The sequence below is a fragment of the Pelodiscus sinensis genome, chromosome 2, assembly GCF_052426305.1.
Source record: "Pelodiscus sinensis isolate ZL-2025 chromosome 2, ASM5242630v1, whole genome shotgun sequence".
Classification (NCBI taxonomy): Eukaryota; Metazoa; Chordata; order Testudines; family Trionychidae; genus Pelodiscus; species Pelodiscus sinensis.
The window spans coordinates 167706417-167722852 of record NC_143053.1 but is presented as its reverse complement, the minus strand read 5'-3'; the positions used below and the strand labels follow the sequence as shown (position 1 = coordinate 167722852).

General features: G+C 40.8%; 1 long non-coding RNA gene across 1 annotated transcript; it reads left to right on the top strand.

Annotated features, from left to right (window-relative positions):
- The first annotated feature begins 1170 nt into the window (after positions 1-1170).
- Positions 1171-16181, top strand: LOC149525370 (uncharacterized). The gene is made up of 3 exons (XR_016348928.1): positions 1171-1761; positions 5954-6099; positions 13881-16181. It is a non-coding gene; the product is annotated as an uncharacterized LOC149525370 (long non-coding RNA).
- The last annotated feature ends 255 nt before the right edge of the window (positions 16182-16436 follow it).

Genomic DNA, 16436 nt, shown 5'->3' with positions numbered 1-16436 from the left:
ATTTATCTTAAAATATTCAGGATTGTGGTTGGCAAAACAACTCTAACAGAAAACTTAATTACCACATCAGAACTTCTTTTCAAGTAGTTGACCATGTCACAGATTAAAAAAAACAACCCAGAGATATGGATCAAAATAGTAAACACATACAAAATAAATCAGTGGCAATTGCCCCAAAATATTTTACATGAAAAGCATCTACATTTTTCTACATTTTTGTTCCGGTGTCTGACCTACAGGTAATGTGTGTTGCTGAACATTTCTTACAGGTACTGTTGTATTATGCCCTCCAGGGGGTCTCAGGGCAGGATGTTGGTGCAATATGACAGTACTGTAAGAGCACTGGGGCTAAGTCTAGGCTACAGTCCTTTGTTGGAAAAAGCTATGCAAATTGCACTCTGCAATTTGCGTAGCTTTTTCCAATAGCTTTTCCGGAAGAGGCTTTTCCACCATTTGGCCCCGTCTAGATGGTGACAAAGGGTGAAAAAGCCTTCTCTTTCGGAGGAGCCCTTCTTCCTCATAGAACGAGGTAAACAGGGCTCCCCGAAAGAGCGTGTTTGCTCTTCTGAAAAAAAAAAAAGCGAAAGAGCAAATGAGTTCTCTGGATGCGGTGCAGTATCCCGGAAAAACACACCAGTGTAGACGTACCCTGGGAGAGGGAGGAGATAGGGCATGTTGTGTTGCCTGACCCAGCTTGGCCTCTCCAGCATTGGGAGAGGAAGGAGGATGCACCAGGACTGGCCTCTCCAGCCTCAGAGCACCAGGAGGGCAAGCACTGGGGGCAGCAACATTCCACCCCCAGAATGCCTATCGCAGTGTGGATACGGCTATGTCTGGTGGTTTGGGAAGGCAGAGTCTTCCCCCACCTTACAGACCCAATGCCCATGGATTTAACTATCTTGACTAATTCTGTTTCATCTGCTAATTTTGTCACATTGTTTGCCCCTTTTTCCTGATAATTTATAAATACGTTGAATAGGACTGGTCCCAGTACAGACCCTCTGGGAGGCTCCCACTATTTTTTTTCTGTCAATTTTGAACATTGACCATTTATTTCTACTCTTTGTTTCTTATCTTTCAACTAGTTACCAATCCATGAGCAGACTTTCCCACTTATCCCATGACAGCTTTTCTAAAAGACGTGTTCTAGGAATTATTTTCTGATTTGTGTTGTATAAGAGGACAGACTAGGTTATCACAATGATCCCTTCTGCCTTGGCATCTATGAATCCATGAAAGCTGTGGGGGACCTACTAGGAGATACCAAAGCAATAAGTAACTAACCAGGGAAATCTCTGTGAATGTGTCAGAGGCCTTAACATTGAACGGGGTGAATCCTTAGCTAAGCCATGCTCACACTTTGGAACTGCTGGGAATAGCGGGGTGTCAAAGGTCACTAAGCTACTTTTTAACCATTACGGGGTTGGCTGATGGAATGCCCCTTGCATAAGATAGAGAAGCCTTTGCTAGCTTACACTGAATGGAACAATCCCTTAGGCCAGTTTCACCAGTTCCAGGTCACATCTTTGCCTCAATTCTGCCCCCTGCTGCTGCTCCTTCTCTTCCAAAAGGCCTTCCCCACCTCCCTCCTGGCTTTAGAAAGGGGAGGAAGAAGAGCTCCAGTGCTTCTGCCCACTCTAGGGACATGAAGAAACCCCACTGAAGCTGACCCCACTAGGCTGGGAGGAACTGGTGAAGAATTCCTGGCAATGGTCTGAGAGAGAAAGGAGGACCAGCAGTAGAACTTGGCCTTTCAAAGAGGTATGCTTGGGGCACTAAACATTCATGTGCTGAAGGTGTGCTATTTTAATTCATGTGCTACAGAGAAAATAACAGTATTCATTTGTGTGTTGGGGGCAGTATTTATACAGTAAGGGACACTGAGCAGCCTTTAATGTCTGTGGGGGGAGGATTGTTAAGGGACCGCTTTAATTGAGGTGATAGCACTAAGTGGTATTTGTGATTTTTGGGACCTCCATTCATACCATAGGAGCAGGGCTGGAACCCTTTACATCACTAGTCAGCATTTTATGCAAGTTAAGTAATGAAAAGTACATTATGATTCATTTAGTTGTTGTAAGATGTTGGCAGGTCTGCACGAAATATTGCCTCATTCTGACAGTAGTCCCATGTCTACTAATAGAGCAAGAAGCTTTTCAGTATGAGGAAGGAGAATCAGGACAGAGTTTGCCCAGTTAAACCTCCAAATAGTATGTGTTTCCCAACAAGTTCTTCTCTTTGGCAGCTTGAGGGCACGTCTACACAGCAGGGCTAAAGCTGAAATAAGCTATGCAACTTGGGCTACGTCAATTGCATAGCTCAAGTCAAAACAGCTTATTTCGGCTTTTGGTGCTATCTACACAGGGGGAAGTCCAAGGAAAAGCACTCTTCCTCCAACTTTCCTTACTCCTCAAACAGTGAGGGTTATAGGAGTCAGAGTAAGAAGTCCTCCAGCTTGACAGTATTTTGACACTATTTCGAAATAACTACTTGCTGTGTAGTCGTGGACTAAGTTATTTCAGAATAGTGCTAGTTGTTTTGCAATAGTGTTACCATGTAGATGTACCCTTAGTAAACCTGTAGAAAAGAATATGAAGGAAAAGAAGAAGCTCTTGCCGACTCCAGAAGTTCCTCTTCTAGAAATGTCTAAAAACCAACCTAGAATGACTTCCACACTTTCCATGAGTGTGTTTGTGCTCAGACCACAGGTTAATATCTCTATCCCTGAAAAGATCTTCTGAAAAAACTTCTTCCAAAAGAGAGCGTCCACACTGTGAAAGCGCATCAAAAAAGCAATCTCCTTTTTCGACAGATAGCGTCCACACTGAATGGATGCTATCTTGCATGTAAGCTGTGATTAGTAAGGATAGAGTGGCCACCAGGGAACCTGTGCTTTTTCCTCTTTCCTCTTCTTGCAAAAGAACTCCCTCTTCCCTGTCCATGCATGCCTTTTTCCTCATAGAAAGAGGATTACCAATTCCAGAAAAACCCTCTGTTCTTTCGATTTACTTTCGAAAGAACATGATTGCAGTGTGGATGTTACTCAGGTTTTGTCAGAAAAACAGTTGTTTTTCTGACAACTTTGTAGTGTAGACATACCCTGAATGAAAAACAGGCTCTTAGAGATACAAGGATGTGCTAATGCTGGAATTAGTCTCCTTTCTCCAGGAGTAATATTTTCAAGTTTTAGATCTCCATAACATTTTTTCTGTTTTTAACTGTAAAAGAGGCAGAAAAATAAAGTAGACTCTAGTCAGCCTTCCTTCAATAGTAACTTGTCACTGATGAGTTACAGCAAACCTCCTCCAGAAGCATCAGAGTCAAATACTCAAAAATGCAAAATTGAAACAACAGAGCTAGCTACAGACCTACGGTACAACTTACACAAAAAAATTGACCTTGTATGTGGGAAATTGATGGGAAGGAGCTGGGAGACTGGAAAGGACAACCTGGCCTTGTTAGAAACGTTTGTCCAGTGTCAAATGTGAGATTGAGTGGAAATAAATTGACCTTCTGAAGCTCTTCTTTAATAATGTAAAATGTTGTGTGTTTTGTGGCAGAGGAAGGAGAGTGCAAAAACATAGTCTATCTAGAAGAGACCAACAGAGCATGATTTTCTTTGCTAATTGTGAAATTTGAAAGAGCCTTCAATAATGAAAATTTCTAGGTTTCCCCAGGAAATATACAGCAGGAGTGCAGGTTTCTCAATAATCTCCTGATGTTTCTCAACTCTCAACTGAAGATATAAATCATTTCTTGCAAGAGGGGATGGCCCACAGCTTGTGCTGTAGCATGAGCCCAAACGTGTACACCACAATTAAACAGCCCCTTAGCCTAAACCCTGCAAGCCAGAATCAGCTGGGATTGGCCAGCCACAGGTATCTAATTGCAATGTAGATGTCCCCTCTGAAAAACCTGCCAACATGCATGTAATTTATAGTTTTATAATGTAAGCACTTATCTGCTGAGAAAAGGACAGACTATTAACTCGCTTCAGCTATGAGTAGTTCTGTAGCACCACAACCCTGGTCCACGTTAGGGAGTTATTTTGAAATAACTCCCCTTATTTAGAAATAACAAACAGAACATCCATGCTACCAAGCTCGTTATTTTGCAATAACGGGCTGGTTATTTCAAAATAATAACTCCAGCTTTCCTCAAGGAATAACACTTATTTCAACATAATTATTTTGAAATAGCGGTAGTGTGGATGTTTCACTGCTGCTGTTTCAAAACAACTACTCCCAAGAGTCAGTCAAAGTAATTATTCCCCAGTGCTTCTTGGGGCTCTAAGTCGAGGAAGCACGCCCACATTAAGGGAGCCTGCCTTGGACTAATTTCGAGGCTTCCCTGTAGTGTGGACGTACTATTTTGAAATTATTATTTTGGGAGTTATTATTTTGAAATAAATTATTTTAAAATAATTTCCTAATGTAGACATGCCCATGGAGACTAACAAAAATGTAGATAGTATTATGAGTTTCTGTGGGTAAAACCCACTTCATCAGTTGAGCTGGAGAGGAATAACAGAAACCCAGAGTTTACAACAGAAAAAGAAGGGGGCGGGGAGGGAACAGTATAATTTTGCCCATGAAATCTTGTGATTATTTTTGTTAATCTCTAACATGCCACAGGACTACTCATTGTTTTTAAAGTTACAGACTAACTTGGCTATCCCTCTGAGACTTTTTCACTTCAGCTAGTTTCTCTTGATTTTCTTTTTAAAATTTCATGCAGTTAGGTTTGAGTTTGTTTCTTGGTTAGACTTTGTCTTGTGTAATTTTTAATTCTTACACTGTCAAGTCAAAAGTTTGCAGACTCAAAAGTTTTTGTTTGGGCTAGCTTTTTATTTATATATTTAAAGAAATGTGTTACATTTTGTGGATTTATTGTTTAAGGACTTCTACAGTCCATATTCACATTGGTGAGCACTAAGGGTATGTCTACACTACCCCGCTAGTTCGAACTAGCGGGGTAATGTAGGCATACCGCACTTGCAAATGAAGCCCGGGATTTGAATTTCCCGGGCTTCATTTGCATAAGCGGGGAGCCGCCATTTTTAAAACCCCGCTGGTTCAAACCATGTGCAGCGCGGCTACGCGGGGCACGAACTAGGTAGTTCGAACTAGGCTTCCTAGTTCGAACTACCGTTACTCCTCCTGAAATGAGGAGTAACGGTAGTTCGAACTAGGGAGCCTAGTTCGAACTACCTAGTTCGTGCCCCGTGTAGCCGCGCTGCACAGGGTTCGAACCAGCGGGGTTTTAAAAATGGCGGCTCCCCGCTTATGCAAATGAAGCCCGGGAAATTCAAATCCCGGGCTTCATTTGCAAGTGCGGTATGCCTACATTACCCTCCTAGTTCAAACTAGGAGGGTAGTGTAGACATACCCTTATTTACACAAGCCGTCTCACTAGATTTTAAGGGGTACTAATTATGAGAGTAAACATTGCATGTGACAAATAAGTGTTGTAAAGTTGAGACCTGGGTTATCAGCATGAGTTGTCTCAAAGCTTAGTAAAGCTTTTAGTAAATCTGTAACACAACCTGAAACCAAACAAGTTTTGTATGATTTGGGATTTTATGATGAAATTTTTTCACTGCCCTACTTTAATCATGCTTCAAGCCTGACTCCCACAATAGCTACCATTCATTTTTCGAAAATGGTTTTAGAAGAGCATAGATTGACATTGTCTACACTACAGAATAACCAAGAATTGGCTGGTAAATTTTTTGAAATTGTGCAATGCCATTATTCTGGCTAAAAGCAGGATGAACCATTCAAAAGTTCTGAGGTCAAAAAGTGTCTGCCTGATCCACACATAAAAGCTGAGAATTTCAAGAAGATAATTTCAGTTGTCAAAAATGGTGTAAGACCTTGTCATATCTGCACACATGCTTTATACTCAGATTCTTGTAGGATAGCTCTGATTTTGGGGTCACTCTTGCCCTCAGCTCAGTGTGGATGGACTCCTGCCTTTGTGCAGAGACACAATGAAGTCAACAAGGCTCTGTGTGGGCACAGAGGTTTTCCTGCACTGGTTCAGGGCTTCTGTGAGGACTGTTCCCTATCATGTGACTATGTGGCCATATCATTTGAGGTGAGTGAATAACAATGTATTTAAAATTTTTCAGTGTCTAGTTAGATATCAAGGCCCTATTTTTTTAGTCTGTAAAGCTTGTTGTGCACAGGTCCATTGATGTTGAGGAGATTTAAATTCTGTGAATCCAGCTCCCTAGTGTTCATTACACCCACCCACACCCATACCCTTCCTCAACTCCTTTGCTGGGGACAAAATGCGCTAAGCAGACTGGAGAATTTGTAGTCTGACTTGATTTAAAACTAACCTGTCATTCCAAGTGATCTGGAGGGAAGGAACAAAGTAGAAATTACTACAATTTAGAAAACTGTCCAACAGAAAACAGTTTACACTAGTTATTCTTAACAACATCCCAATCTCACCCAAGTCTTTGCTGGAATGAAAAAAAGTAATTCGTTTAATAAATTATGAAGAGCAGCCTGATTCAGTCCTCACCTCTTTCATAGTGGTTGGCAGGACTATTGCTCATGAAGATATCTTCAATGCATTTGCTACTGAATAAGTACAGTAACAGATTTTCCAACACAAATGTACCCTCTGCTCAAGTAATTTTTCTTGAACATTCAGACATTCTTTTCCAAATACTAGATTTAGTTTGTTGAAATGATCTATTGTGTATCAGATCTCTTTGTATTTCATATTAGTGAACATTGTGTTATCTGTTTGATGAACAGAAGATAGGCCCCCTGCTCTAGAGAAGTATTTAAGATGTGCTCAACTTTAAGAACAATGAAGCACCTCTATCCCATTGAAATCTGTCTGAATGCTTTTATGCTTAAAGATAAGCACGTGTGTAACCTGTTATGATGGAGAGTTCCAGTAGCAGCCACCGAGGGTGTCTTTGATCTATGGCAAAGGTGGGCAATAAACTGGAGGTGGTTAACCAGGGTTAGCACCTGGCAGACCACTGATACTTTATTTACCTACGTGTCCACAGGTATGGCTGCTTGCAGCTTCTGTTGGCCACAGATAGTTCTCAGTCAATGAGAGCTGCAAGAACCTACACGAACTAGAACATCACTTCCCACAATTCCCATTGGCTGGGAACAACAAACCATAGGGCGAGCAGCCATATCTCTGGACATGCAGGTAAATAAAACATCCAGCACCTGCCAGGGGCTAACTCTGGCAAACAGCATCCAGCCCACGGGCTGCTTATTGCCCATCCCTGATCTATGGGAGATCACAGGCCTCACTGAAGCTGATGGGCATATCAGCCACCTTTCATCCTCCGTAAATGAGGGAGCAATGAAATGCCCCTTTGTTTTCTGTTAGCTAACACAATAAAAGCCATCACCAAAATCATGAACAAAGTGCTGTAGAGACTGAGCATTGTGAGCCAAGGGGTTTCCCTGAGAACTGATTGCAAATGCAGAGGTTTGGGATTCCCTGGATTGAAGCTGCTTGTGTGTGCAAAAAGCCACCAAGAAGCAGCCAGAAGACAATCAAAGCACTAGCAGCATGACTCTAAGAGGAAGCAAAGAGACAACCACAAGGTCCCAAATACTGGCTAAACTGCTCAGGCCGGAAGGGTGACATACCATAACATTCAAGGTCTTATTCTCACCTAATTCCACTTGGAGAAACCAGCAATAATGCCAGTCAGTTCAATGCCACTGCATCTGTGTAAAACTGGTGTTAGTGAAATAAAAATTAGGGCCTCTGTGTTCTAAAATAGTCAGCTCAGCCACCAGAGTACCAATATGTGAACCAAGGATTAGCCTATCATGGTGGTCTTCTGCGCCACAGTGGTGCCAGCCATTTATAAATAAAACCTATGATGGGCAATCATGTCATCCCAGCAACCCTTCAATCAGCCTATCTTTACTGCATGAAAAAGACATCATTCTTACAGCCAGTTCCTAACAGAGTCTTTCCAGTCTCTGCAGTGGCAGCCTTAGATTTTAAAGTCTATGCTTACACACACAATTTTTATTACTATAAAAACAATATAAAATGGAGGTTCCACTCAGTATGTTCACCAGGCGTGTTCTCTAGGAGCAAGACAAAGAAACAGGACATGATTTCTCAGCTTCTTGCCTAATTCTGCCACTGGCTCTCTATGCAGTCTTTTAGCAACTTATTAGGCTAAAATTGATGCCTAAAGTTAGATGCATGGGAGCCTGAGCCAATGCCCATTGAGGTCAATGAAAAGATTCCCATTTGCTTCAATGGGTGCTGGATTTTGGAGGAGCTAAGCACATGGAGCTTTCACTGAAGGCAATAAAGCAGTGGGGGGAGAAGGGAGAGAGAGGGGCGGATGCAAAACCTCTGAAAAGCAGCCCACTTAAGTGCCTAACTACAGATTTAGAGACCTAATTTCAAGCACTAACGTTTGAAAAAATTGTCGTCCTTAACCTCTCTGGGCTCCATATATCAGTAGAGATAATACTTAGAGGAATGTGAGATTTATCTTTCCTCCTTATTCACATTTAGCTTGATTTATGATGTCCCTTAAGCTGGCATTATCCAATGACTTTAGTAGAGTTATTTCTGATTTACACTGGTGCAAATGAGAAGAGAATCAGGCCAGTTGGGAAGGCCTCTAGATTTCAGAATTAATTGTGAGTAATGGTGGCAGTTTCTAACCTCTGGGTGCTTGCTTCTCACTTATATGAAGGCCATTTTCTAATGCCCTGGCAGTATAAATGGACCTGATGTGTATATAGATTACATTCATGATCATTTTTAGGACCTTCTGCACTTCTAGAGCAGAGCAGAGTGGTTTAAGTATAAACAAGAATCAGAGCCACAATTTTTGTAAAACACGATCAGATTCTCTGATAAAGCTACTATAGAAATACCAAGGATTATTTTATAATGAAATGAGGTAACTATCTTCTAGCCAGGGTGCATAGAAATCAATGATTTTAGAAAATTAATTAAAAAAATTAAAATGCTAGTTTATTTGTAATGGTTTAAACCCATTTAAAATTAATTTTGAAATTGACAACCTTTGTTAAGGCCTACATTTATTGTAACCTATTAAAACCATTTAAATTAAATACAAAAACATCATCAAGGAGAACATGATTTCTGTCAAGTTTTAAAGAAAATAAGTCATAGGCTAAGCACATGGAACCAGTTTGTTGAAGTACTAAACCACTTTTTTAACAGAAGTAACCTCTTCCACAAATACATGGAGAATATATTCTTCATTTCATCTTATTCAACTGGTTCAGTTCAATGACTAGTTGATTCAAAGTTAAGAAACCGATAGAGCTGAAAAAATCAGGAAAGCTTGTATTTCTTTTCCAAACTATGAATAAAATAAAGTGTGATAGGATGAGATCTATTAGTTCTAAAAACTTGAATGACATGGTTATAATTAACCATCAATTCAATTCACTAATTACAAATAATACTTCCTATGTCTAATAGATTAGTTCATTTTAAATGTAAACAAAGCTTCCTGCTGATTTAAATTGGAATTAAAATCAGTGATTTAAATCAATCACCTGCTAGCACCAGACTGCTGTCCCTGAATGGAAGAACAGGATTATTAAGAATTGTTGTGGCATTAACTGATTCACTGCACTTCCCATGTTGTGAACTCAGGTCCATCTGAGCCAAATTTGTGCCCATTACATTGGAAAGATTAATTCATAGTTCTAGGGTTAGATCCTACTCTCCTGCCTAAGCCCTTAGCCTAAGGATGTGAGCTGGCTCTGGATGAAAAATCAAGCAAAGAAAAGTGTCATCTCAATACAATAAGCAAATCCACAGTTCAGGGACATAGCTGAAAAAACATGTGAAACAAAATGAAGCCACATACCTGTAGGCTGGATGAAACCCAGTTCATTTAGGAGGAAAATAAAACCTGCCTTCTGACCACACAAAACCATATCCAAATGGTTCTTTCTCCTCCGTCTAACCAATCCATATAAATATAGAAAAGAATAACAAAGCTTTCCAACCTTGTCCATACATGGGGTCCATTTTCAGCACAGTGCATGGTGTAATCAATGTTGAAAAGTCAATTAATAATAGAGTTTGTGCACCTAATTACCTCAGCACTGCACTAAATGTTTACCCACAATGTCAGTGTGTCTGTGTTCTGTTTTCTAATTAGAACTTTCTCTGTGTGTGTTTGTGTCCTTTCCCTTCCATCCCAAATTCTCTTTCATTTATCTAAAATAGGAGCTCAGGAAGTGTAATGACAACAAGCACATTAAGCACTGACATGTCATGGCTCTCCAGGGAGCACAGATGGGGGCTTCAGCTGCAGCAGGTGCTGTGATGATAGATCGCAATTGAAGCACGGAATTATTGTGAATCGTCTGTATGGGCCTATTGTCTAGATGCTTCTAACTTGGTCACATGCTACACAGTGCAGTGGTAGTGCCGATTGGGGGGGATAATTCAGTTGATGCTTTTGTTCTGGGAAATGAAAAGGATGCTCTCCCATCACTTTCCTTCCATAATGCAATACCCTCTTATAGCTCTCACCGACCGTTCCACAGTCAGACTGTTTGTGTAAGTGGGGGTGGAAGATGGGCAAGGGAAAAAGGCTGATTTTTACTCTCTCAAATATACATTTTAACTTTCCAAGGGAACGCTGTTTATTTAATTGAATATTAAAGAAATGCGTAGGGTTCTACAATTAAAAATTATTGTTGTACATGGTGTACTCTGAACAATATTTTTGGCTATGCCAATTAAAATTAGACTGGACAAAGCTCTAAGCAATAATCCTGCCCTGGTAGGGGGATGGGTAAAATGGGCGAATTGGTATTTTCCATCTATAACTTCCGTGAATAATTTTGGAGATAGTTCTCAGCACACACCTCCCAGAGTCCTTGGAGTAACTTTGGTGGCCAGTGACATAAAGCCACAATGTGGACCTAAATTAATAGGCATGGTTTAACACCTTCCCCCCCAATAAACTCTTCAAAATAAATAAAAATGCTTTTTAATTTGTCAGTTAATTGGTTGTTTGTAAATGCTTCTTTAAAACAATGGCTTTATCCTGAGCAATGTCTTGGGTCATTAATTTTTTTGAAGGAACTTTAATGTAGCAGCATTTTAAACCAGCTTATGCTCAGTGGATGTACAAGATATGGCTTAAGACTTGGCTCCCTGAACTTTTAGTATTATGAATCGGAGAAGAAGTGTAACCCTTCTGCCGGGTAGGCCTGGCAGTAACCAGGGCTAGGTTCAATATCTTGGGGCCATCACACATAGAACTGGCTCGAGCCCCCACCCAGTAATCTGGGAAATTCATGCACCCCTGGGTGCCTCTGAGAGGCAATGCTTCCCCACTCGCAAGCACTGAGTCTGAGTGTAGGAAAGAAACATTTAATGAAACAGAAAGAGAAGTCATACGGCATTAACTTGGGGAAAACACCACAAACAGTTCATAACCCCAAACATGAGCCAAGCCCCGACCCCAGCCAAGAATCGCCTGAAGTCCAAAACAGTCCGACACCCCAAAAGTCTCTGTCCCTGGTCTGTGCCACCCAGAGTCCCAAAGTTCACCCGCAGGGTTTCACCTCCCAACCTGGGTAGAAATGGGGGTGAGGGGATAGATAGGGGGCACCTTATATGAAACTCTGCTACACTTCACCAGCTGTCTCGTTCCACACCTCTGGACACTCCGCTGGGCACCTGCCGCCGCTCCACGCCACGCCGCTGCTGGCTGCTCCTCGCCTGCCGTAGCTCCACGCCACACCGCTGATGGCTGCTCCTTACCTGCCGCCGCTCCACGCCACGCCGCTGATGGCCGCCCCTCGCCTGCCACCGCTCCACGCCACTGGTCACCGCTCCTCACGTGTCGCCGCTCCACACCACACCGCTGGTTGCCACCACTTCACTGGCTGCAATAGGTTTAGCACTCAGCCGAACCAGTGATTTCAGCACTCAGTGATTTCAACTCATTAGCCACCAGCTGGACTAGCAAATGAATCCAGCTTTCACTGGACTAGCAAAAGAAAAGAAAAGACTCTTCAGGGAGTCTGCTTTAGATCTGTCCTTAAAACAAAGGGGGAAAGGTACAGGCTGGGCCAGTCTTATAGCTTCACACCTGGCAGGTGTGAAGCAGGCTGACTCAAACCTTTTAGCCCTTTTTCCCAGCTCTGTTCACTCAACTCTGGAAGGTTCTTCCGAGACCTCTTACCATGATGGTGGTGTCTCTCCTGCAAGCACTGGTGGCATGTTTTACAGTTCCCACATTTAGGGGTAGCATGATTAGTTACCCCCACAACAGTCCCAAATTATATACAATTCTCCACATTCCATTCCAACACTGACCTTCCATCAGCCCTGGCTGAATGGGATTTACATAACCACACCTCAGATTCTCACCTGAGCAGAATTTACATGTCAATAGTTAACAGTTAATTACCTTGCAGAGCTAAACAACTGTAGCGGGCACACCCACCCCTCCTTTTAGCTGGCTGACAGCAAGCAGCAGTTCAGCCCCTGCTTACAGAAGGATGAATGGATGGACATGTGGTGGTAAAGGGAGGGGTAAATAATTATTGAGGAGGGAGAAGGAGAGAGAGGAACGGTGTTTGCAAGGATGGAGAAGAGAAGGCTTGGGAGTGAAGATGATGAGCTCTATTTTTGCCATGTTAAATCTGTATTGATGACAGGGCATCCAGGAAATAAACAGTGGAAGGTGAAAGGTCAGCTGCAGAGGTAGACTTGGGGGGAGTCGGCACAGATTTTAGATTAGAAGATGCAGTAATGACGACATAATTTAATATTTTTCACTTAAAAAGAAACGTTTAACATTACTGAAGAAAATAATATATTTTACTAATATTCTGTGTAGTTTCTCTTAATTTTTTTTAATTCTATTATTGCATATCTCTTACCCTCAATGACATTAAAAATTCAAGAGAGAAGAAAAGGTAAGGTAGTGCTTTCAAAAAATAGTTAATTCAGATTTCTGTCAGCTGTGCAGACCTGGCTTATTGAGAAATGAACAGTGGGGAATAATTCAGTCCTTCAAAGGAGAAGCACATAGCAAAGTAATCCTCTAAGGGTACGTCTATACAGCAGTGTTGTTTTGGAATAACTGATGTTATTCCAAAATAACATAGTCCTTGTCTACGCTACAAGCAGTTATTTCGACATAATGTCGAAATAATGGTGAGTTGGAGGACTTTTTAATCTGACTCCTATAACACTCATTTTACAAAGAGTAAGGGAAGTTGGAGGAAGAGTGCTCTACCTCGGACTTCCTGCTGCGTGGGCAGTGCCAAAAGCTGAAATAAACTATTTTGATTTTAGCTACACAATTGACGTAGCTCAAGTTACGTAGCTTATTTCGGTTTTAGTCCTGCTGTGTAGACGTGCCCTAGGAGAGCACCTTTAATCCAACTGGCCTATATCCTAATCTAGTTTACCCTACAGTGTATAGGGTTAGTTTTAAAAAAGCCTCATGAATATTTGTTTAACTCTACATAATTTCCGAGTGATTCTTTAGGGCACTAGCACTATTCCCAGAGAACTCCTTCGTAATCCTGCACTGCTGTTCTTCATTGAAGGCTATTGTCATTACAAAAAATGTAGACTTTGTACAGTATGTGAAGATGAGACAAAATCTCTGGTTTTGCCTTTCCACTGCCAGAATTATATTTCTGAAGCTGTTTTGGGGTCAAGCTGTAAAAATAAAATAAATAATAAAAAATTAAAACGAAGCAGAACAAAAAGCCCCACATTTTATCTATAGCATTCGTGTGACATTGATTTGATGTTTGTTTGTTTTATTTCTTTTATTTATAAACTTTACAATAAAAGTTACGTAGAAACATTGACCTTTTTTCTTTCCACAGATTCAGAGTTCCACCTTGACTGAACGTCCCATGGACAGGATATTTAACTCAGTTATCTAAATATCAGGAAAGTTCCTCTTGGCCTTACTTCCCCCCTTCCCCTCAATGGTCTCATTGTCCCCTGCTTCAGGGGAGGAAGTGGAGGAAGTGGAGGTTTGCCAGCCCCAAGCAGCCTTTTCAGATGCCTGTGGGATTAACCTCCTTTCTACGTTGTAAAATGTAGGAGTGATATTACAGGCTCCTTCCCACCCTCTGCCTACCAGTAAATCAATCATTCTTATGGTATTTCAGAACATCCATTTCAAGGCCTATTAGAAAATAATATATCTTAATATTTCAGATCAATAAAGATTCACTTTAAATTTGTTTCTAAAACTGGGCAAAAGTCACAAGAAGGTGTGTTGGGGAAAGGGGCTTCTTAATTTATTCAAACCAGTTTGACCAACCCTGCTTAGCTCTGCTTATGGTAGAGAGAATAATCACAGTTGTTCTTTTCCCTTCCATGCTTCAGCACTCTGAGGTTACAGTAACATTGCTGGATTCACTCATTTATCCTCTTACAGATACAGAGAATGATACTCTCTGCACTGCCCTCTTTGGAGTCTAGACTGGATTTTGAAGATTACTTGAGTGCTAGCCAAAGGGCATCTGCACAGGACAACAGAAGAGTCCTGTTGGCTGCAGTTAAGAACAGGAAGACATATATGCTAGTATTTGATGCATTTCTCATTACTAATGTTAGGAATGTTGTTAATATTGCTGCAGAGGTGCAGTAAATGTCTGGTACAATTGAACACACTGTGTGAGGTTATGTCATTCTTCTGAAAGATGTCCTTTATATATATTTATAGAATTTTGGGGCTCTGTAAATAATCTTGCAAAAGGCACCGCTACTTCTTCCAAGCTCAGAATGCAGTCCAGCTGGACTGATGCAACTGTTTTACAGGATTAACTTCTGTATTTCTTTTGTTTAAATTGATCACACTACACTACAATGATCTTTTAATCACTAACTCAGGTAAGCAATTTTTGTTCTTAGGAATACTAAGCCAGTCAATTTCTCAATTCAGAAAGACTATTCCCTTAAGTAATCAAGTTGTGCATGGTTCCAAATGATAAACTAGCCCATAACTGTGCTTCTCATTATTTTTGCATCTAAATTGGACTTTCTCTAGAAATTTCCCACTATTGCTGTTGCACCAGTAGAATTCCACTGATTGTAGCTCAGACTACCAGAAATAGATTTTACCATTGTTACCTACCCCCTCTCAGAGTAGATTTAGATGACTGGGTGGTATAAACACAAATGACCAGTATTCCCAGACTTACTAACACTGATGGAGCTGAGCTGGTGTTAAAGTGATGGTAAAAGATTTTCAGAAGAAGTTACTTGTAAACAAGGCTTCCTAGAGTAGTTTCTCAGGCACTGAAATCTCACTTGATTCCTTCATCTACGTAGCATGATTCACCCACTAATTATGACTGTAGAAAGAAGCAAATTATTCTATGGAATTCTGCAGCACTTGGATGGTTATTGACAGAGGGGGTCTTCCACTTCTAAATCACTGGTTTGACTCTGTCCCACGATGGTAGCAATCAAATTTGTGCAGTAATCTTTGTGAAAGTCAAGGTCAGTCAAAACCAAACATACTAAGCTTTTTAAAATTCGAAACTCCAGCTACAATTTAAGGAAATTAGTTAATGAACTTACTGAATCAGTGCCAATATTCTGGAAAGTCATGGAGATTTGGGGAAGACCAGAAGATTAGATAAAAACAGACACACTATTTCTTTTCATTAAAGAAAAAAAGTGATCCTGGTAATTATCTCATAAATATAGCTTCTATCCCTAGTATATGTAGTGGAACTAATATTGAGGAGAGGAGAGAATTCAACATCTAGAATGATGAACAAAGTGGCTTCATAAAGAATAAATCTTGCCAGACAAACATACCTGTGTTCTTATCATAGAATTTTAAAATAAGTGGACTTAATGTATGTGGATTTTAGTAAAGCATTTAGCCCTGAACCTCTTGAAAGGCTGCTTAAAAATTGGCTTGGCTAGAAACACGTAAGTGGCATGAAAACAAAATGAAAGACTGGAAACAAAGAGTAATGACAAATAAGAAAATAAGCTGAGGCAAGGAGTCAAGTGGAATACATGTCTCCTCTATTTTAAAAGGTCTGCTGAAGGCACTTTATGGCATTGAACTTCACACTTTTTAGAGAGACGTAGGGGACTCACAGATAGGAATTTTGCGGTAGCAGAGATAAATGATTTCTTTTCTTAAATAAACTTGTGGCAAGTTACTATAACATGGTCCAAAGTCAGTTTTTCAGATTTGGTATTTCTAATTTTCAAAACTGTCCTTTGGATCAACTCTTACATATCTGTATGAATACAACCTGTAGTCTGTAGATGAGAATTGGTCTGTTCCCCAAGGCTTGTGAGAGTGAGGGGTCGTTTTCCAGGATAGGCTGTAGATTGTTGATAATGCGTTGGAGGAGTTTAAGTTGGGGGCTGTAGGTGATGACAAATGGTGTCCTGTTGTTTTC